Source organism: Lactuca virosa, chromosome 2 (assembly GCF_052849685.1).
Source record: "Lactuca virosa cultivar CGN04683 chromosome 2, Lactuca_virosa_CGN04683_v6, whole genome shotgun sequence".
In the NCBI taxonomy this organism is placed as follows: domain Eukaryota; kingdom Viridiplantae; phylum Streptophyta; class Magnoliopsida; order Asterales; family Asteraceae; genus Lactuca; species Lactuca virosa.
In genome coordinates, this window is record NC_136427.1 from 124,141,037 (window position 1) to 124,164,968 (window position 23,932).

Sequence of the window (23,932 nt, forward strand, 5' to 3'; positions counted from 1 at the left end):
GGCCACTGTGCCGTTTTAGGGCGTTTTACTCATTGACTCGCCTATCTCACCCAACTCTTTTTGTTTTTATTTTTCAAAGTTCTAAAAATCTTGTTATCTGTTTATGGTCCTGCTTGATTTTTATGGTCCTGCTTGATTTTGGTATCAATCCAATAAAAAATTAATTCAATAAAGATGAAATTAAAAAAATTTATAATAAAAATTTATAATAAAAAAAGTAATATTTATTAATATATAAATATAATATATTAAAAATAATATTTATTAATATATAATAATCAAGTAAAAAAATGATACAATAAGAAAAAAATTAAAAAGAAAAAAGTAATTAAAATAATTAATATATAATAATTCAATAAAATGAAAAAGAAAAATTGCATAATTGGTCGTTGTAGTTTGGTAAAAAGATATAACTACAGAAATGGTCCCAGGGATAAATCTGTCATTTCCGAAAAGTTAATAGCCATGCTGTTAAACTTAACGAGGTTGGGACCAAAACCGCAACAAAACCATCAAATAGGGACCTTTTTTACTAATAAACTTTTTTTTGGACCTTACCCACAGAAATTGACAAACCACTGGGACCATTTTTGCAATTTTATCAACATACAATAAAGCAAATAAAACATGAAGTTATCCCGCATCAACTAGTACGAGAAATTGATACAGCAGATTATACCCACTCACACCCCTCGTTACGATCACATCAAATAGATAAATAAATTAGTAAATAAATAAATACATTAGATTATATGGAACACGAGGAATGGAAAATACATATTAACTACCATTGTAATATATGGGCATACCAATAAACTATGAGTCTTAATAGTCTAGGGGACAAACACAAAAATTCATAACTTCCTTTCCCTCATATCCCTCACCTGTACACTCACAAAATACCCTCACATGTTAAATATCTTAGAAGATTATTGTGCATGTACCCCATATCTATTTCCAAATCTCGGCTGTACAAAGATCAAGAGAGGATTGAAATATAATATATGAAGAATAATAAACTGTATCAATCACCACCTTCCCTCCTTACAACTTTCCGTAAGGCTACACACACACACACACACAATTCAGCACATGTGCATATCCTTCATGAATCTCGATTGTACAATTCAATCTCTGCCAAAATCCACAGCTGTAAAAGTGATATAGAGAAGCTTCATAATATCTCATTCTTTATTTGAAGGCCCCACTCACTTTTCTATCACCTGCCCATATATGCCTTTCACTTCCGTGTCTTCTCCAATAAACAGAGGAGGAATTCAGCAGCGATTGGAGTCGTTTTCCCCATCTCTAACCCAGCTCCTTCTACCTTCTCTTTCTCCGATGGCAAACCAACCCAAAAGCTCCCTGATCACCGCCGATTCCAAGTGAAGAAGACGCCTGGCCATACACAGGCCTGTAGACGCAGCTGAACAGGGAAGAAGAAGCAGCGACTGCTTCATTTTTTTTTTTCTTCCTGCCTACCTGTGGTTCGACACCCAATCAGCCCCTGCTCAGTTTGTCCCTGTTTCTCCATCGATTTCAGGTAATCAGCAACTTCCATTGATCAAAACCAATCCATAATACTACCGTGAATAGTGAACGCCAGCCATGGTGGCTGGTGGCCTGAACAGTCCAACGTGATGGTCCAGTGGCTGAGATGAATTTGAACAAAATAGATATAATCTCTAACTTCATTCTTATCCTGCCATGGAATGATCAGGTTGATTCCAAGGCTTTCATTCCGGATCCCGTTTAGAACACCAGTTTCCCGACATTCCCGACTCTCAAAACCAAAGTGAGTTCTATGGCCCCTACTTTCTTCTTATCAATGTTTGGGGGAGAGTACATGTGGTTCGGTCATATCATTATGATAAAAATAGTTTAAAACAAATGATTTGGAGTACAATAATTATCACGAAGTATATATAATCATATACAAGAAATGTGGTGATTATAACAGCTTACTTTATGAATGTAACCATACATATATGCTGTGAAATTTCACTGAGTATTAAGTTCACAAAAGCTAAATGTTCAAAATGATTAAGGATTATCAAAGTATCGCCAATTGATTTTATAGATATATGTATATGAAATAAACTATTGAAAGGAGTTAGTTTATAGATATACGTACATTAAGGAAAATGGAACTAGCTACTTATTTGTATAAGAAATAAAGGAAACAGTAATGGAACCGTTACCATATAGTCATAGAGGGTCAAATAGTTATATGTTTATACTTAAATAAAGACATCAAAATTTGTGCATACGTATATCGGATGCTAAAGAAAATTAAGTAAAATTATTAATCAACTTAAGTCCTATTAAGGCTTTAAACTTACTACAAATATATACATATATACAATAATCGGTAATAGATGAAAATTCAGTATAAACTATCCATATGCTTTCCTTACATATTAAATAAAAGTCATGATATAAATTAATTATCTTGTTATCACAATATCGATTTTCTTATCAAGAATAATAAATATTGAAGCTTTAAGAATTTCGTGTATCGTTTTATTAATTGGCGAATAACTTCACGTTTTCTAGCGAATCTAGGACGAATAACATAGGTTCATTATACCTATTCTTTGTGGGTTTATTATACCCATTCCAAATAGGTTCATTATACCTATTCCAAATACCAAACCTAATCCGTTTGCGTATTCATTATAAGTTACATCCGGTTTCGCAAAGGTTAAGATCACAATACTTAGTAGAAACCTTCCGTTATATAACCGTTAATCCTCGAGGGAACGACTAACGCTAGGTATAAGTGTCATAACATTGATCTTATACGGTTCGACCGCCCGCCTGGAGTTGCTAGCTACAACTACGTCTGAAGAGATGAATTTTAGGCGCTGGCGTTAGCATTATCGAACATTACCCCGTGTTACAACGGGGTGAATGACTTTAGCATGCCCTTAAATGGAGCCGGTGCAATAATAAAGTTTAGTGTCAAGAGTTCGGTTATGACATTATCGAATATACCTTTGGTTTTTAGAATAATAAAAACGACAACTAAAAATAAAGGTTATCATATAACAAATTAACAAATAAAGAATTATTTACTAATAAAGTTGGCACAGTCTATGTAACCGTAAAATAATCCTTTACATTGAACAATTGCCAAAATATGTTTTGAAAAGAATAATGGTTCGGTTTTTCTATAATAAATTCTTTTATTATTTTAAAATTTTATAGAGTCAAAAACCTGTAAGACTCACCAACATCATTGTTGACGTATTTTAACATGTATTCTCAGGGACTTAAGGTAAGAAATCCACGCGAGGAGTATGAAATCATTGTCTTATGTTTATGTTATAAATTATGTTTTATGTCCTCTTTTTGAATCGTTGAAGATTTGTCATGAAACATGTAATAAAGTAAGATATAAACTATGTCCTATGTGATGTTAAACTTTAAGTGGTTGTTTAATGTTTGATATATGATATGTTTGTGATATTCGATTTTCGTCACTCGCCCGGCGATTCCGCCGTCGGCTGGGGGTGTGACAGATTGGTATCAGTGTTTTAGCTATAGCGAACTAGTACTTCACTTAAGATATATAACTATAGCCTAGGGCAAAACTTCTCTAATAAAGAGTTAATTCACTAAACCGGTAGATACACAAGTATTATAATAATTAAAATGATAATAATTACCAAAAACAACCAATAAAAGGAACTTAAAAATCTAAAATTTTATATCAAAAACTTAGCTAAAGTTTTATGGTATATATGTCGTGTCACAACTAAACCTAGCTTGCGCACCTAAGTTGTATTATGGATCGGTCACATGCACCATTTAACTTAAGCATAGTGGTAGATACATTAAAATTTTGGAGATTATGAGACACTAGGCGTAACCTCGCGCGTTGCACAAGAATACATTTAAGTGGTTAAAATAATTATGGGAAAAAATAGAAATATGTTGAAATTTACGTTTTTAGTCGTGTTTTGGGCATTAACCGAATTATCAAATAATATAAAAATCTATCAACTTATATTTTGATACTATCTAATATAGTCCATACCTTATAAACTTTGTTTTTACTTTTATACTATCCGGTATATATTATAAGGTTTTGTATAACATTAATATAATCTACTCTTCTTATATCCGATAATATTTTTTTTGGATAAAATAATAAATAAGTTGTTTTGAATGAGCTATTAATAAACAATATTGAACTAATAAACTTTGTATTACACTATTTATATTACACCAAAACATTCAAGGTTTCATATATGAACTTTCAAATATTAAACATTGAAATTAAGAATGAAGTCATACAAAATATATCATTATACATAAATGTCATCAAGAGTTTTAAAATAAGTCGATTAATAAATATGATATTTAATTTTAATTATATATTTTGCAAGGCATACGTTTGACTTTATGTTGGTGCGCCGAGAATCCTTTTTCTTAATTTGTACCTAAAAAATTAAGGTGAATAGAAATATAAAATAGATATTAGTAAGCATTAATATAAATAATTGAAAAGGGTATGTGGATCTCCTACCACCGGTTAAAGACAACATATCTCTCTACTTGTATCGATTCCTATATGAAATTGAAGTAGTCATTCTATGTACACCTTGTTTTCTAATTACATAAACAAATATGAGTAACCAAACATAAAAATGTTATCTTTATGTAGGAAAAATATTTTAGTTAACTAACAAATTAAATAATATAAGTTTAAGAGTTAGGAGTTTCAAAACATTAATATTTTTATTAATCAATCAATTAAGTAACACATGTTGAAATTTTTACAATCATTATTAAAAAGCATTTGAAATATTAGATTTTAAATGAATTTTGGTTGAAGTGTTTTGAAATATATATATATATATATATATATATATATATATATATATATATATATATATATTTCAAAACACTTCAACCAAAATTCATTTAAAATCTAATATTTCAAATGCTTTTTAATAATGATTGTAAAAATTTCAACATGTGTTACTTAATTAATTATATATATATATATATATATATATATATATATATATATATATATATATATAGAGAGAGAGAGAGAGAGAGAGAGATGGAAAGTATAACATATGTATGAGTTTTAATTAATTATCTTTTTGAAACAGTACAATTACAAAACAAAAATAAAATATTTTCGACATCACCCTATATAACATATGCTCAATATATTAACGATTAAACCACAGTATACAACGACTGTATTACAATAATCCAAAAAACGAAGAAAATATAAAAACAAATTAGTATAACAAACTTACAAATTAAAAGCTCTAATACAATAGCATATCTCCAAAAGTGGTCATAAGACCTCAACCCAAAACAAAAACCTATAAGTTTGTTTTCTTTTTGAAATTTGTATATGATTTGTATGCATGTCTTCCCAAAAGATTGGCCTTTTTGTAGTAAATTTTTCACTAAATGCTAATTAAACATACTATAAGTTATAAAACTTTTGAGTGTTAAATCATAATTAAGAAAACTTTTGAGTTGCATTAGTTAAAAAAGGGGGGTTTCAAATGAATGTGGTTTGAGGAAGTTAAAAAAGAGGGTTTCAAATGCATGAGATTCAAGAAAAAATGCTAGCTTTATAAGTATGTATGATAAGGAAAAATATGTGTGTCGGTAACAAATTTACATATATAATAAAGCAACCGACTTACGACCCACTACTAAATATAATAGGGGGTTAAGCAAGATGTCACAAAGAAGAAGAAGCACGAGGTTGCACCCTAACCTAGCGGCTGTTCCCGAAAGAACAGTTAGGAGACCCAGAAGGGTACAATCCAGGCCAACCAAAATACCCGTCACACCTGAAGTTGGTCTGCCTACAACCACGACAGAGTTAGAACAATTGATAGCGGATCGACTAGCGGTTGCTCTGGCACAACCAGAAAATGTCTGCAATGCCATCTCTGGAGCGGGTAATGGCGGAAATGGTAACGGACAAGGTAGCAGTTCTCAAGGAGATATTAGAGGACCACAACGATCGTGTAGCTATAAGGATTTCACTAACTGCAAACCCAAGAAATTTTATGGGACTGAAGTCATTATCGGACTAACGAGGTGGATTGAAAAGAGGGAGTCCGTATTCCAAATATGTTTCTGTCCCGAGGATAGTAAAGTCCGATTCACTGTGAGTACGTTTGTGTACTCAGCCCTTACTTGGTGGAATGACCAAGTAAAAACTATGGGCATCATTCCTACGAATTCTCTATCGTGGGAAGAACTGAAAGTGATGATAAAAGAAGAATATTGTCCGAGAGATGAAATTCAAGCGATGGAACAAGAATTATGGAGTTTGAAAATGAAAGGTCTTGACATCAAAGCGTATACAACCAGGTTCAACGACCTCACACTGTTATGCCCGACTCTAGTAACCCCAGAATACAAGAAGATAGAGCATTACGTTTGGGGTTTGGTGCCACAAATAAGGGGAATAGTGTTGGGATCACGATCAACAACTTATGAAAGCGTCAGGAACTTGGCAAGCCGTTTAGTCAAGAATGAACTCAGTCGGGGAACAACAAACACTCAAGTTGAAACACCCAAGACTGAAAATAACAAGCGCAAGATGGGAGGTAAGGATTCTTGGCAATCGTCGAGGAAGAAACAAGAAACTGGAACCGGATACACAGTAATTACGGCAACCAATCCAACACTAGTCCACCGATCAAGCAATACTGGGCGAAACCCTCAATGCAACAAATGTCACAGATACCATCTGGGTAAATGTTATTACTGTACCAAGTGTAACAAGAATGGGTATATAAATAAATATTGCAAAGAATCAGTTCCAATTGCAAGAGGTACCCAGATGAATACATGGCCAATCGGAAATAGCGGTGGAAATTGTTACGAATGTGGTGGATCAGGGCATTTCAGGCGCAACTGTCCGAAATTGAGAAATGTGGGTGGTACTGCACGCGGACGAGCGTTAGTTATTGGAAACAAAGAAGTGATTCAGGACCCCTCGGTAGTTACTGGTACGTTCCTTATCAACCACCTTTACGCTACAGTTTTGTTTGACTCCGGAGCCGATAAGAGTTTTATAACGACGACATTTAAAGAATTATTAAACCATGAAACCAGAAAATTAGATGTAGCTTATGAAGAAGAGGTAGCAAATGGCCAAATAGAATGTACGACATAAATCTTAAGGAATTGTACTCTATTGCTTAACGATCATACCTTTCAAGTCGACCTCATGCCAATGTCAATCGGAAGCTTCGACATTATTATTGGCATGGATTGGCTGTCACTCCACCCTGTAGAGATCATGTGTTACGAAAAAGCGGTGAGGCTAACGTTACCAGACGGAGAGACTCTAACCATCTACAGTGACAAGTCGGGTCAGAATCTCAAGCTCGTGTCATGCATAAAAGCACGAAAATATCTGCACAAGAAGTATTACGCTTTCTTAGCTCATGTAGTAGATAAGAAGTGTAAGGTGAAAGAAATTAAGGACATACCACAAGTATGCGATTATCCTGACGTCTTCCCAGAAGAATTACCAGGATTGCCACCAGCCAGACAGGTCAAGTTCCGGATTGACATTATCCCCGGGGTGGCTCCAGTAGCTAGAGCACCCTATAGGCTGGCTCCATCAGAAATGTAGGAACTCTCGAGCCAACTATAAGAACTTCTTGATAAAGGCTTCATCAGACCAAGTTCTTCTCCTTGGGTAGTGCCAGTATTATTTGTCAAGAAGAAAGATGGGTCCTTCCGGATGTGCATTAACTATAGAGAGCTAAAAAAATTGACCGTCAAGAATCGATATCCCCTCCCTAGAATCGATGATTTGTTTGACTAACTCCAAGGGTCCAACTATTATTCAAATATTGATCTGAGGTCGGGATATCATCAGCTCAAGATACTAGACGAAGACATACCAAAGACTGCATTTAGGACTCGGTACGGTCATTATGGATTTCTAGTTATGCCTTTCGGGTTGAGAAACGCTCCAACAGTATTCATGGATCTCATGAATCGAGTCTGCAAGCCCTATTTGGACAAGTTCGTGATAGTATTTATAGTTGATATATTGATCTATTCTCGAACTAAGGAGGAGCATGGTCGACATCTACGATTAATCTTGGAGCTTTTGAGGAAAGAGAAATTGTACGCCAAATTCTCTAAATGCGAATTTTGGATCAGACAGGTATATTTTCTAGGATATGTGGTGAGCAATGAAGGAATTCATGTAGACCCCACAAAAATTGAGGCAGTAAAGAATTGGGAGGCACCAAAGACGCCAACGGAGGTGCGCCAATTTTTAGACCTTGTCGGCTACTATCGAAGATTTATTGAGGACTTCTCAAAAATTGAAAAGCCACTTACCACTCTGACTCAAAAAGATCAAAAGTTTGAATGGGGAGTTCAACAAGAAGCTGCATTTTAAAGACTAAAACAAAAGTTGTGTAGCGCCCCGATCCTATCCCTGCCTGAAGGAACAGAGGATTTCGTAGTGTATTGCGATGCATCAATTCAGGGACTAGGGTGTGTATTAATCCATCGAGACAAGGTTATCGCATACGCCTCTAGAAAACTCAAGACTCATGAAAACAACTATACGACCCACGACCTAGAGTTAGGTGCAGTGGTTTTTGCATTAAAGATATGGAGGAATTATCTATATGGAACAAAGTGTATTATTTACACGGATCATAAGAGTCTTCAACATATTTTTGATTAGAAAGAGCTAAACATGAGACAACGAAGGTGGATTGAATTGCTAAGTGATTATGAATGTGAAATTCGATATCATCCAGGCAAGGCAAATGTAGTCGCGGATGCGTTGAGACGTAAGGAAAATATCAAACCTCGCCGAGTGCGAGCTCTGACCACGATGATTCGTTCAAGCCTTGCCAACCAAATTCATTTAGCTCAACTGGAAGCCATGAAGGAAGAAAATATCGCAGAAGAATCGTTAAGAGGGATGGAAAAACAACTCAAACCGAGAAACGACGGAACCCGACATTTTATGAACAGACTTTGGATACCGAAATTTGGTGATATCCGAAGCTTAGTCATGGACGAAGCTCATAAAACAAGGTACTGTGTTCATTGGGGATCATACAATATGTACTTAGATTTGAAGAAGTTGTATTGGTCACCAATCATGAAAGCAGAGATCGCCACGTATGTGAGAAAGTGCTTAACATGTGCTAAAGTGAAATCGGAACACCAGAAGCCATCAGGATTACTCCAATAGTCAGAAATTCCGGAGTGGAAGTGGGAACAGATTGCAATGGATTTCATTACAAAACTACCAAAAACACCTAGTGGGTACGACACCATATGGGTACTGGTCGACAGATTGACGAAATCCGCTCATTTTCTACCAATTAAAGAAACTGATAAAATGGAGAAACTAAGAAGAACTTATCTCAAGGAAATTGTTAGACTTCATGAAATACCCGTCTCTATCATCTCTGACAGAGATAGTAGGTTCACTTCGAGATTCTGGCAAACATTGCAATTTGGGGACTCGTCTGGATATAAGCACCGCTTACCATCCACAAACAGACGGTCAAAATGAGAGAACGATCCAAACGTTAGAAGATATGTTGCGGTCTTGCGTGATTGATTTAGGAAATGCTTGGGATACTCACTTGCCGCTCATTGAATTCTCCTACAATAATAATTACCATACCAGCATAAAGGTTGCACCATTTGAGGCTCTTTACAGCCGAAAGTGCAGATCCCCGTTGTGTTGGGCAGAAGTGGGAGATACACAGTTGGCCAGAGAACACGCAAACAACACACTTCGCACAGGACCATAAATAATTCGTGAAACCACTGAAAAGATAGTTCAAATTAAAGAAAGACTAAAAGCTACCCGCGACCGTCAGAAGAGTTATACAGACGTAAGAAGAAAGCCACTAGAATTTCAAGTGGGAGATAAGGTTATGTTGAAAGTTTCACCATGGAAGGGCATGATACGTTTTGGGAAGAGGGGAAAACTTAACCCACGGTATATAGGGCCATTTGAAATTCTTGATAGGGTCGGTCCGGTAGCATACCGACTCAAACTACCGCAAGAGCTGGGTAACGTGCATAATGTGTTCCATGTTTCGAATTTGAAGAAGTGTATGGCTGACGACAACCTTGTAGTACGATTAGATGAAATTCAACTAAGCACCAAACTTCATTTCGTCGAAGAACCCGTTGAAATTATGGAGCGGGAAGTGAAACGGTTAAAGCAAAGTCGCATCCCTATCGTTAAAGTTCGTTGGAATTCAAAAATGGGACCAGAGTTCACCTGGGAACGCGAAGACCAAATGAGACACAAATACCCCCAATTGTTTGAGTGACATCCCGGCTACAAAACAAATTTCAGGACGAAATTCCATTAATGGGGGGAGAATGTAACAACCCTCAAATTTAGATCAAAAGCAGTCGATAAATTCGTGTGACGCTGCTAGAACAAAACCGGATTTACACTTCGTCATTATGTACTAAACATGTTTAAAAGATATTATAACGATTAATCGATTATACGCATAATAATAATAAATTTATGCGATATGTAACAATGAGCGCATGAAATTAACCTAAGGTGAACATGTACATGTGTTAGGCATGTCAAACCCAACAAATAACAGGGGTACGATATACTCCTAAGAACACTACTATGATGCACTAAAAGATAGTACAAGGTAAGTAGGGTCGATCTACAGAGACACGAGACAATTGGTCCAATACCTCTTTGTGTAAGGTACTTGTTCACAGATAATCTGAAAAGGGGGGTTTTTGAATGTAGTAGTTATAAAAAAAAGACAAATTAAAAACATAAATAATCAGCTAAATAAGTGAATTATATTCAGATTTTGTAAGGGCTCCAACTCTATGCAAGACAAATTAGCAATGTGATTCCATGGACGACAAGATATTTGTTTAATTCTATCTACGTTGGTACTTGAAAGTGTTAACAAGCTCTAACACTTCCCATTCACCACAATAATTAACCAAAACAAGCTCTTTGATTAATCCTAACCTTACTAACCTAATATAAACAAGCTCTTAGAATTGGATTGAAAGGTTGCTTTAAGCTTTACGTGAATGTTCCCAACAACACTCAATACTCCTCACAAGCTCGGGGGTGTAAAAGTGTGTGAAAAGATTTACACTAAATTCATTCAATAGAAATCAAATTAGTGCTTGTTACCTAGTCCAATTTACAAAACAATTACGGATTTTGCAATTAGATAACTTGAATGATCTAACCCTAATTCAAATGACCAATAAGAATCACAATTAGAATCAAACATTCGATTGAGAAAAAATCAAATTCACTAGATAGAAAATTGAAAGCAAACATCAAGTCATATGATTGAAATCACATCCAAATGTCAAGACATAAAGTTGGAGAATTAAGTTTCTAGCCACTCATGACTAGAACAAACACAAACCTAGAAATTGAAATTAAAGTCTTACAAATTAAAGTCCAAGTGTTTTCAAGCAACAATTGTATTCAAAAAGCTCCCAAAATCGCCTCCTAGAACTCCCCAAAACGATCCCCTTTCTTCTGGAACCGGGTTGCTTCATTTTAGAAAGGAGAAAACTGATTTAAACTGGCGACCACGTTTACACGGCCCGTGTAAACTATAACTGACCATTTACACGGCCGTGTAAATACAAAAAGTAGAATGCTCAAATCAGCCAGGTCTTCAAAGTTCGATGCTCAAGAGTATACGTTTACACGGCCCGTGTAAACTCAAGGCTTACATTTACACGGCCGTGTAAATCTCTGAAAAGCTGAAATCTTCATTTCTTTGCTAACTCCCTCCTCGATGCTCCAACAGTCCCGAAACTTCATCTAAATCTTTTATTCATCACCTCAATTAAGATCCTACCTTCAAAAGTCCCTGAAATATTACAAAAGTGTGTGAATGGAATTGCATCATGAAAAATCCCGGAAAATATGCAACATGCATGAGTTTAAATCTAAATGCAATGCATTTAATAGAGTAAAACTACAAAAATGGATGCATGATATGCACCTAACAAATCTCCCCAAGCTTGAACCTTTCTTGTCCTCAAGAAAGAATAAGAAAAATTTAAACAAGGGAAAATAGAATAAAGGAGAGGAAAATAAAATCAAAGTCAAAACTTTTTGAAACTTAATGCAAGAAATCAAAACAAACATGAAAAAGAATCCAACCCAATTAACCCTGTTTTTTTTACCATAGTTGAGAATGTACCTATCGTGCCTTGAGTCAACTTGCTTTAGTCTCAAATTATATATCAATAGAAATAAGACTTTGGCCACTCCCTAATGCAACTTAACAGAATCAAAGATCACAACATTTGTTCCCACTCAATATCATCAAGTCAATTCATGGAACAAATTATGGTCTTACTCTTGTGAAATTGTATGTGACAAAACATGCTCAATCATCTTTGTTTCACAAATTATAACAATGACCGACTCCAGCTATTTGTTGATCAACAACAATCTTTTTTTGAAAAAATCTTTTCTAAAAATTCCATAATATTTACCCAAATTGGTTACAAGTTTCAAACCACTTACTCCAGTCAAAGTAATTAACATTCAGTCCCAATGTCATAAGTTCAAATCCAAGTCCAAGGGAATCTTTTGACAGCCAAATATTTTTCCTAAACATATTATTCAATAAAGATATAAACACAAATATATACAAACTTCCTAATTACATTTTCCTACAAATAAAGCTCATGGCTTTCTTTGAAATCCGTGTAACGGGCTTCCAACCAACACATCCAAATCAAATGACCTTAGTGTGCTAGATTTAAAGAAATCCCTCGGGTTTACTTGCCCGAACCTCAAAGGCCACAGATTAGCTTTATTTGGTTATTATTAAGTTCATGACTTTCTATGGAACCCGTGTAGCGAACTTTCAACCCAATCAGTCCCAAACAATTTTTGCTTTAGGCGATTAGGTGTAGAACACCCCTCAGAGTTTACTTGTTCGAGTCCCAAAGGTCACAGATTAACTTAATAACTTTTATATATATATATATATATATATATATATATATATATATATATATATATATATTTAATTAAGACATATTCACTAACTAAGATAACACATAACACTCTAGTTAATTTATTTGTTTGGCCTATTTCTTTATACTTTCGTCCTTGACTTCTCTATTGTGGGACATCTCACAGTCTATTACCGTGAGCGCTTCTAGACATTTTTCGGGGGACTGAAGTTAGCATGCAAAGACCCGTAGGTATAGTTGGAAACTATGTCCCCAAGCAGGGTATATAAAAAGGAATGAGTAGAAAGGACTTTTTAGAGCGCTGGAAGGCTCCGGACACTGAAATTTTGTATTCTTTTTATGAATTTTTGAATTTGGCATTTTAAGTTCAATTGAGCATTTACTACTCATAAGACCAATCGTATGTCCCAAAGAATTGACTCATACCTGCTGTTATGCTCCAATGTTGACAATCTTCTCACTTTCTGTTTTGCACAAGTAGCTTCGGAAGGTGTGTTCGTGTGTGATTAACTTGCTTTAAGATTTTTCAATAAAAAGAGCAAGCTAATCTCAAGGCACATGACTCACTTACCAGCTCAACTGTTTTGAAAAGATTCAGTTGCTTGGGATTGGATCAATTTTTTTTTATGCAATGCAAAAATTTAGATACAAAATGCAAAAAATAATAAAAATAGAATATAAAGAAAAACTTTTCTTTTTGGTTTTTTTTTGAAAAAATTTTCTATGCGGAAAAAGAAAATGAAAATTAACGCAATATGTACAAAATTACATGCAACCTACATGCAACGGGATTTATGTATGGATGGATGCCCCTCCCCAAGCTTAAAATAAGCATCGTCCTCGATGCTTGGAGAAAGGCGTAGCCGGCCTATTTAGGGCCGGGCGGTAGTGAATGTCGAGGGAACTGTGAAGGATAATCAGTAGGATAATATGGAGGCCATTGGGGTTGGGATGATGATGGATGTTGCTGCTGCTGGGTAGGAAGCACAAGTACTCGGTGGATATCGCTCATCACCAAGCTTTCCCCAAGCTTATCCTTGGAGCTTGATTTTTGGAGCAAAATTGAGGAAGATGGAGTGTTTTTAAGGGTTTTTTCGAAGAGGGCAGAAGGGAGAATAGGAGTCGCAGGTCTTGTGAAGAGAATGAACAAAACAAATCGATTTTAGCCTTTAAACTCGTCCAACTCTGATTTTACGTTTACACGGCCCGTGTAAACATAAGGGCAAAATTTACACGGCCGTGTAAATGCTGCGTTTTAACTGTGGTGGCTGGTCGTTTACACGGCCCGTGTAAACCATAAGCATAAGTTAACACGGCCGTGTAAATGTCTGATAAGGCCAAAATTTTTTGATTTTTTCATTTTTTGAAATTGTAACCCGCTAATCCACTACTGCCCGGAAAATGATTTTTTACCCTCTTTAAACATGAGAAGCAACTTGTAAACTTGAAAACGAAGAAAATATGATGGAAAAATAAGAAATGACAAAAATAGCCCCGGGTTGCCTCCCGGTTAGCCGCCCCTTTTTAATGTCGTTGGCTCGACTTAGACCCCTTAATGTGCTTCATTCTAAGTATGTGGGCCTCTCCAATACATTAACCTTCGCGCCATGTATATTCTTTAAAGGCCCCGGTGGGGTTTTTGCTCCCAAATCTTGCACTTGTTCCACCGGTGGAACAAAATTTGGCTTTGGTAGTAGGTGGCTTGGATTTCATATCATCACTCCTCATACGCTTCTTGTCATCAATAAACTCTAAAATCTCCAACACCTCATTATCCATATCAAACTTCTTTGCAAGCTCTTTGGCTTTGTCCCTGTCTAGTTTTCGTGACAAAACTAACTCTAGAAATTCATTGTTAGACAAGTTCAAACCCTTTTTTGTTGAGGGCTAGATCAAATTGACAAAATTAACAGATTAAACATCAGAAGGAACCTTTTTTGCTTTATGAACATTGAAGTTGATAACTTCACCATCAAATTCCATACTCAAAGTTCCATTGTAGACATCAATTTTTGTTTTAGAAGCTTTAAGAAAAGGTCTACCCAAAAGTATGGAACTTGAACTTGGAGAGTCATCATCTCCCACATCTAAGACATAAAAATCAGCCGGGAAGACAAATTCATCGACTTGCACTAACACGTCCTCTAATACTCCCTTTGGGTGTACCAAAGACCGGTCAGCAAGTTGGATGATCACACCGGTTTTGCTCAATGTTCCTACACCAATTGATTTGAAAAGAGAATATGGTAGGACATTTACGGATGCACCTAGATCAAGCATAGCTCGGGGTACATAAAGATTCCCCAATTTGCAAGGCACAGTAAAGACACCGGGATCCTTGCACTTCGGGGGCATCCTCTTTTTCAAAACCGCGGATACATGCTCCCCAACTGTTACGACTTGATTTCCTTTTAATTTCTTTTTAGATACACAAAGATCCTTAAGGAACCTTGCATATCTAGGTACCTGCTTGATGGCCTCGAGGAGTGGAATGTTGATTTGAACTTTTTTGAACATTTTCCTGATCTCACTCTCCTCCCGTTCTTTCTTCGTGCTCTTTAATCTTTCCGGAAATGGAGCAGGTGTGGCTTTAGACTCAGTGATGAAGGGCTTCTTTTCGATTGTTTTCTCTTCCTCCTTCTCTTCTTTGGTTGCCTCTTCGACCACTATTTCTTCTTCCTTTTTATCAACCGACACTTTTGGACCATCATAGCTCTTTCCGCCTCTCAATGTGATGGCACACACGTTGTACCTTGGGTTTGCTTTAGTTTGGGCAGGCAACTTTCCTTGAGATTCTAGTTTGCTTACGGAAGTAGCAAGCTGTGAAACTTGTTTCTCTAAGTTCTTTATACTTGCTTTTGTTTCTTGTTGGAAAGCTTGTGTACTAGTTGCCAAACTCTTCACTATGTCCTCTAAGGACATATTTGATGAACCCGCTTGTTGAGGAGGGTGTTGTGGCTGCCTTGGCTGAAAGTTTTGTGGTGGAAAAGGTGGTCTTTGTTGGTATTGATGTGGTTGACTTGGTTGATAACTCCCTTGTTGATTTCCTTCCCAACCTTGATTGTTGTTCCATCTTTGATCACCTCGTGGCTGTTCATATCCCCTTTGGTTTAACCCAGAATAACCTCCCATGACTTTCGCTTCTTCATAATCCTCATCTTGAAGTTGAGGGCACATGTCGGTTGTGATGGGTTTCGAGCAATACATCATTCCTATGGTGTACATGCAAACCCTAATAGCTTTTGGATCTAGTTTGTCTAATGAACATGCAATTGAATATCCAAAGCTATAAACCCTAGATCTATCTTATAAGAACTGAAATAAGGGTTTAGTAATTACCTTTGATTGTTATATAGTAATAACAATCAATTCCTTGCTTTGATTTGCTTCAGAAAGCTTAGTGCCTCAAGTGTTGCACCTCTAATGAAGTCACAAACACCACTAAGCAATTGGATGAAGGAGAGAAGAGAGGGGAGGCACCAAAAACGGCTGGAAACCCTAATCCAAGTGTTAGCCACGTTTTTGGTGCCCAAGGGTTCCTTATATACTTAGGCTATTAGGGTTATCCAACAAGGAAACCCTAATTTGACTGCTTAAGCCCTAAGCAGCCCATGGACCCCTTCTGGAACATGCCTTGGACGATTTCTAATGGGCTTCCCCATAGAATTCGTCCAACCTATTATTCCAAGGTGATCCATAGCCCAATTGCAATTATCCTATAATTACAATTCCAGTCCCCCTAAGTTTAATTAATCTCTTTCAGCCACATAATTAATTCTTTATTAAATCTTGACTAATATTAATTAAACAATATGATTTCTCCTTTAATATATTATTCTCATAATATATTAATAAATCATAATTAAACCTTTCTCTCCTTAATTCATCCTACATATTGCTATGGTGAAGGCAACCCAAAAGGACCATGCTCATAATCGGGTCAAGTACATACCAAAATAGTTATGGACTTAGACACTAATCCAACAGTCTCCCACTTGGATAAGTCTAATAACTATTCTGCATAAATTTAGAACCTGATTAGCAATCATAGCTTTCAAAAGCCGCTTGTAAACTCTGATCCTATCAGATACACGTGTCCTTTAGATAAGGGATCATATATTCCTCCATTCTCAAGATATCGTATAGACACGAGACATGGATTTAAATCATTCTCTCTATCTATGTATTGTTTCCCGACATCTGATTTATGACGACTAACAACAGACTACAATTGAACACATCAACTTAGTCCCGGCTTGGCCAAGCGCATAGGGTGTCATCACTAAATCATCGAGGGGCCCACAGATATCGCTTTTATCCCACTTTGGGTAAAAGAAATGGATAAACTTCGACTCAAATGCTTGCTTGCACCTACTAATCGAATCACACACAACAATAAGTTTTATAACACCAAGTTATTGGTGCGTTTACTTATCATCAATGTGCAACCGACCAGCAAATAACAACTCACACGTCTCGGTTTCAAGAATATACGATGTTATCGTCTCACTAATCACCCGTGATAAATCCATGAAGTGATTCAAGTGAGCGTGGGTTTAATCCAATACTTTAATCTTATCAAAGCACTCATGAACTCTGCAGCAAACTTGTGCTATGTCTAAACACTTTAGACAATCTATAGACAAATTCATGACAGTCTTCCTACATACTTACTTCCAACGTATGACCGACTGTGGAGGTTCGAATAACCCAGTTATTCTGGAAGTCAAAACATGCAAAGTGAAACACAATAATAATATTAATCCTATATGGCCCCAAAACTTTTGAGCGTAAATAAAAACACTTTTATTTAAACACCATATTGATTACTCATTATTCATTGCTTACTGTTTCAGAAAATCAACTTATTACTCGAATTATAACCACAATTGTCCCATGCTCCAAGCATGCACACTTTGGTTTCCTATGGTCCATACTTTGTGAAATAGATCAATTGAAAAACTTTTCCAATGAAACTCATTTCACAATCCCCAATCCTTATTATTAGTATAAGAATACCAAATTCTTGCCACTTTTAGAATATGTCAGATTCTAACATTTTATGCAATGATTCTTTCGTAATGTCATAGCACAAAAGTTACCAAGACCCGGCTAATGAAATTACAAGGTATTCTATCGGAAATTGTTACAAGACAATTCCATAGACGTGGAGTCTCACATTCAAAGTACATTCCTTTGAACATCCTTCTCGCATAAAAGTTTCTAATCTAGACATATTTCTTAATATCCAACTCCCATTAATGGAAACATTTCCATATTTGCCATATGAAAACTCATTCTTAATAGAATCTTATCTATTCATAATAATGTCAATATAGTCCATCCAGTACTATACTTCCAACTACTCACAAGCGACAAATCCTCAGTGAACCTCAGATCGTCCTTTGATAGTTGTTTAATTATTTTAGTCAAAACCGATTCTAGTCCCTTTTTCCCTCTTAATGCCCTAGGCATTTGGAAAATTTTAGAACGGTCAAATATTATAGCATATGCAATCGATCATATACTCAAAGCGTATTGGACACGATGCATAATGTCTCACATAAAGACGTGATACGTTATCATCCTTCTGCCATAATATTTTATGTGCCATGTTCCCACAATTCGAACTATGAAGAGGGATGTCGTAATCATAATCGAATTTTGAGAATGCACTATGTATCCTTGACTAAATTTTATCAACATTTCTCGATCTAAGCTTTTAGATTTTGAAACGAAGTATAATATTCTCTCCCTTAATTATAGCAAAATAACTTTTCAACCCTTGCAACCTTGCAAAGTGAATCTTTGTTTTCTATAATTAATATTGCTAACTTGCAATACTGAAAATAATAATCATGCTCCCACTAACACGATGATTATTACCACACAAGCATAACACTTATGCTCCCACTAGCTTTGACATATATCTAGAAAACATCTGAATTTTCAGAAAACAATGCTTATTGAATTCCTTAAGTTCATATTTCTAAATACTTGATGCTTTGATAAGTCTTTATCTAAGCTTCTTAACCTCATACACCTTTGCCTTAGAAAGCTCACATGCGTGTCTAAAGAAATTCAGAACTTATGTTACTAAGTCCCAAATGTTCAGACTAATTGCTAAATCTCACAATTCGAACTATGAAGAGGGATGCCGTAATCATAATCGAATTTGAGAATACAATTTTCACAATTGCAATCTTCTTAAAATCTCTCTTAGTGAAAGCATTTCCTTACAATCATTTTCATGAAGGAGGGAAACCTTATGACACTTAGATTTTAAAGTGTATGTGTTCCTATCCATGTGAATTTGCCAAAACCAAAGTTTGTGACAAATCCAAACTCATATGGACCGAACGTGCTCAATCTCGATTTCTTGCCTCATGGTAACACGAGTGCCCACCATGTCTTCCAAGTGGTTTAGCAACTCATCCTTACTTATCAATGTACTTTCCATTGATCAAGGTGCTTTGTCTTTATGCATTCACATGAGAACTCATAGAACTCACACGCATAATTAACTCAATTGGAATGACACAGAAAAAGAGTATGTCATCCACGATAGGCTTTAAACCTCAAGTCGTGTGCTAGTGATGATCAACTAGATTTAACTCTTGATTTGTTCTTGAAACCTTTCAAGACCATTAAGACTTCCACTGACTCCTTGACATATAAGATTCTCTTGTCAAGAAACATTCCTTGACAAAACAAATATTCAAGAGTTAGTGTAGTTTTTATCAAGACTATCACTTCACATAATTGGTTCTAGTTGGTCTTTGTCTTATCCAAGGCATCACAACTTACCAATCTCAAATGTGCAGGAATAAGAAGACTTTTTCCAATTCCACATTTGTTGAGTGTTATAAACCTACTAAAGACGTGTCACTCATGTCAGAATCTTGGAGTATGACTCTTAAGACTTGATATTGGAACGAAGTATGATTGACTTATTGATTTAACTATTTCCATAATTCTCGATTCCTCTTCTTAGACATGCAAATGCACTAAGACTCACTTAGAGGACCAATTGAGAAATAGTTCTTAATCATTAAGACCTATCATAAAACACAATAAAAGGTACTCTCCCTTCTTCTTAGAATAGAGAAACTTTTATCTTTCCGCCTACTTGATTCTTCTTATTCGTTCTGCTTTTGATTGAAACTCTTTCGATCAACTCAGAATTATACTTAATCTTGTAAGTATAACCATATTTACTAAACTTTAGTAAATCATGATGAATATCTTTATCACTCTTGTGGTGGACTTGATCAACGCACAACCTAGTGTACTCGATCTCCTAGTCCTTCTCTTGACACTTTGCCAAAGAATTAGTCTAATTTCCAAATATGAAGTTTCTCATTCATCACGCAACCTAGTTGTATGATTCCAAGTTTCTGTCCAATTGAAACTTGGGCGATGAGAATCTTCCCTTATTTGGCAAATTCTCGACATTTCCACAAATAACATAATTAAGAATCAAATCCATTATTGCTAATAATAGAAACAATTAAACATCAATTTTTCATACACACCATTGCAAAGATAAATAAATAAGACAAAATCAAAATTTATTTTATTGCGGAAAAATTTGTCCTTACAATGCAATTCAACTGAAAAGCTATGCTATTTCATATTTCTTATCATTCTATCCTAACTCTAGAGTAGCAGCTCAAAAAAATCTGATCTTCGAATCCATGCGATCGAAATCCATTTCTTCATGATCAGATTCAGCACGCTTCTTCCTTAAGCTTCCTCTCTTTTCTTTGATCCTGCAAAACATCAAAATGTAATCTTATCACATCATGTATTAAGAATCAAAAATATGAACTTACAGAGTTAGATAATGGATTTTACCTGAAGTAGAGCCATATTCATTGACTCTCCCATCTCTTAGATCTCTCAGGTAGTTTGGGCAGCTTCGTCTCCAATGCCCCATTCTCTAGGCAATAAAATCAAATGGACTCCTTTGGCACAGCACATGGGACAATCTCATGCTTAGTCCTTTCTGGACTTCCAATGTTGTCAGTGTCCATTGAAGTTTGGGAGTTTGATTCACCAGACAAATTTGCTGGACCAGCACGCCAAATCATTGCTGATTCAGCAGCTATAAGCAAATAGGTGAGATCAATGAGGGTCACATTGTGGTCCATCATATAGTACTCTCTAACGAACTCACTATATGATTCAGGAAGCGACTGAAGAACCTAGTCAACATCCAACATCTCTGAGATATCGACACCCATCATCCTTAACCTATCAATGTGTGACTTTATCTCCAAGACGTGTGCACACACAGGTTTCCCATCTTCGTGTTTACTCGCCAATAGGGCTTGAGTGAGCTTGAACTTTTCAAGTCTTTGAACTTGTGGGTTAGGGAGAATAATTGGAGGAGGTGGAGGAAGTGAAGCATGACTATCATTTCCTTGATCGTATCGTGGAACGTCATCTTCATTTGGAAAGCTTGTTCCAAGGGACTTGGGAAGACCATTGTAAGATTTAGACATCTACAAAATGGGAGAAAATTCAAGTTAGTTGATAAGAATCCTTGATGTAACACCCAAAAGAAACATCAAGGCTAGGATCCAACACAATACTCTACAACCTAGAAGAAGGATGCCGTAATCTAGTTGCAGAATATTTGAAGGTAGGTAAATGACGATTTACCAATTCCCACCATGAAAAACAAAAATGAAGTTTAAGTTTTAAATGAATTGAAACTCCTAGATATTTTGAGATTCATTGAACTTTTCAATGGCATGTTTAATCTCGATTATGCCTTTCTATTTGTGACTGGGATGCCGAGGATCACAAATAAGGTGTGAATAACCATACGAATCTACGTGATGCACTCAATGATACTATCACCTAATCAATATGCCGGTTAACCACACACGCTCCATTGATCTATGATAAACATCGAGCCACCCTTCACTACCAATTTTCAACCCCAAATTAGTGTTCCGATTAACCACACACGCTCCACTAACGTTTGACAAGGGTACGAAGTGTAATTCCATGGATTAGCATACAATTTCACATTTTGCCTAAAGTAACTAGAATTTGGGAATTTGTAAAGCATGTAGTTACTTTGTACTTCATTATACTTATAATGGAAGGTTTCGTCCTATCCTACCCGTTCGGCTAACGACCCTCCACCAATCAAGAGTGCGGTGGGTAAGAGTGGATACCCATTCAATCGCCATTTTATAGGCAATTTCCTTAAACACCCCTTATAGACCAGCTTCGTGAATGAGGCCTACTAACGGTAAGACTGACTGTTTACTCATACATATATATAATATTAGACTTTTAATGTTATATATAGTATAGGGTGTATTTTACACTTTTAAAATACTAGGTGGTCTAATTTAATAAATTATACTTTTAATTTAATTAAATGTAAACCAAAACTTTATGGATTTATTAACTCTCTTTTAATTATACACTTTAATTACATGTAAACCAAAACTTCATGGATTTATTAACTCTCTTTTAATTATACACTTTAATTAATTAACAAAACCATAAGGGTGTAATTTGAACTTTTCAAAATGCGAGGGTTTTAGAATTTAACATTTCAAAATCAAACTTTTAATCAACTTTTAAATTCCAAAACTTGAGGGAAAGTTTTGAAACTTTTCAAAACATTTGAGATTAGAATTTAAATATTTCAAAATTAACTTTTAATCAAAAATTTAAATTCCAAAACTTGAGGGCAAGTTTTGAAACTTTTCAAAACATTAGGGTTTAACTATTCAAATTTCAAAAACAAAACTTTTAAGTTCAAATTTAAACTATAAAACCTAAAGGGGAAAATTGAAACTTTTTCACAAGATAATTCAAATCTAAATTAGAAATAATCAATCTTTATCTAATAAAACAAAAGATTATCTAAATTTTGCCAATTATCTTCTATTTTGGCAAGGATAATCTCCAAATATTGATAAAAATCGGATTTTATTAATAAAGAACGTTTTAGGCAATTATCCACAGCCAAAACAAGTCAAAATCCCGAAATCTGCTCCATCTGCGACTCTGACTCGTCGAGTCTAGCTTGGACTCGTCGAGTTCACTATGGACTCGGCGAGTCCAGCCCCCAGAAACCAAAAATTTTCGATTTTAAGCATGAATAATCAACTATAGCATCAAATACATCAAACAAACAGCCCTAGGCTCTGATACAACTGATGGGTTTCGAGCAATACATCATTCCTATGGTGTACATGCAAACCCTAATAGCTTTTGGATCTAGTTTGTCTAATGAACATGCAATTGAATATCCAAAGCTATAAACCCTAGATCTATCATATAAGAACTGAAATAAGGGTTTAGTAATTACCTTTGATTGTTATATAGTAATAACAATCAATTCCTTGCTTTGATTTGCTTCAGAAAGCTTAGTGCCTCAAGTGTTGCACTTCTAATGGAGTCACAAACACCACTAAGCAATTGGATGAAGGAGAGAAGAGAGGGGAGGCACCAAAAACGGCTGGAAACCCTAATCCAAGTGTTAGCCACGTTTTTGGTGCCCAAGGGTTCCTTATATACTTAGGCTATTAGGGTTATCCAACAAGGAAACCCTAATTTGACTGCTTAAGCCCTAAGCAGCCCATGGACCCCTTCTGGAACATGCCTTGGACGATTTCTAATGGGCTTCCCCATAGAATTCGTCCAACCTATTATTCCAAGGTGATCCATAGCCCAATTGCAATTATCCTATAATTACAATTCCAGTCCCCTAAGTTTAATTAATCTCTTTCAGCCACATAATTAATTCTTTATTAATTCTTGACTAATATTAATTAAACAATATGATTTCTCCTTTAATATATTATTCTCATAATATATTAATAAATCATAATTAAACCTTTCTCTCCTTAATTCATCCTACATATTGCTATGGTGAAGGCAACCC

General features: G+C 35.6%; 1 long non-coding RNA gene across 2 annotated transcripts in view; it reads left to right on the forward strand.

Annotated features, from left to right (window-relative positions):
• Positions 1-1,250: 1,250 nt before the first annotated feature.
• LOC145159440 (uncharacterized) overlaps positions 1,251-23,932 on the forward strand; it is a 33,043-nt gene continuing 10,361 nt past the window's right edge. The window contains exons 1-2 of one of the 2 annotated variants that reach the window (XR_013737731.1): positions 1,251-1,543; positions 1,721-1,795. This is a non-coding gene — a long non-coding RNA (uncharacterized LOC145159440). The remainder of the gene's footprint in view (positions 1,544-1,720; positions 1,796-23,932) is intronic. The other variant, XR_013737730.1, reaches the window with a different exon arrangement.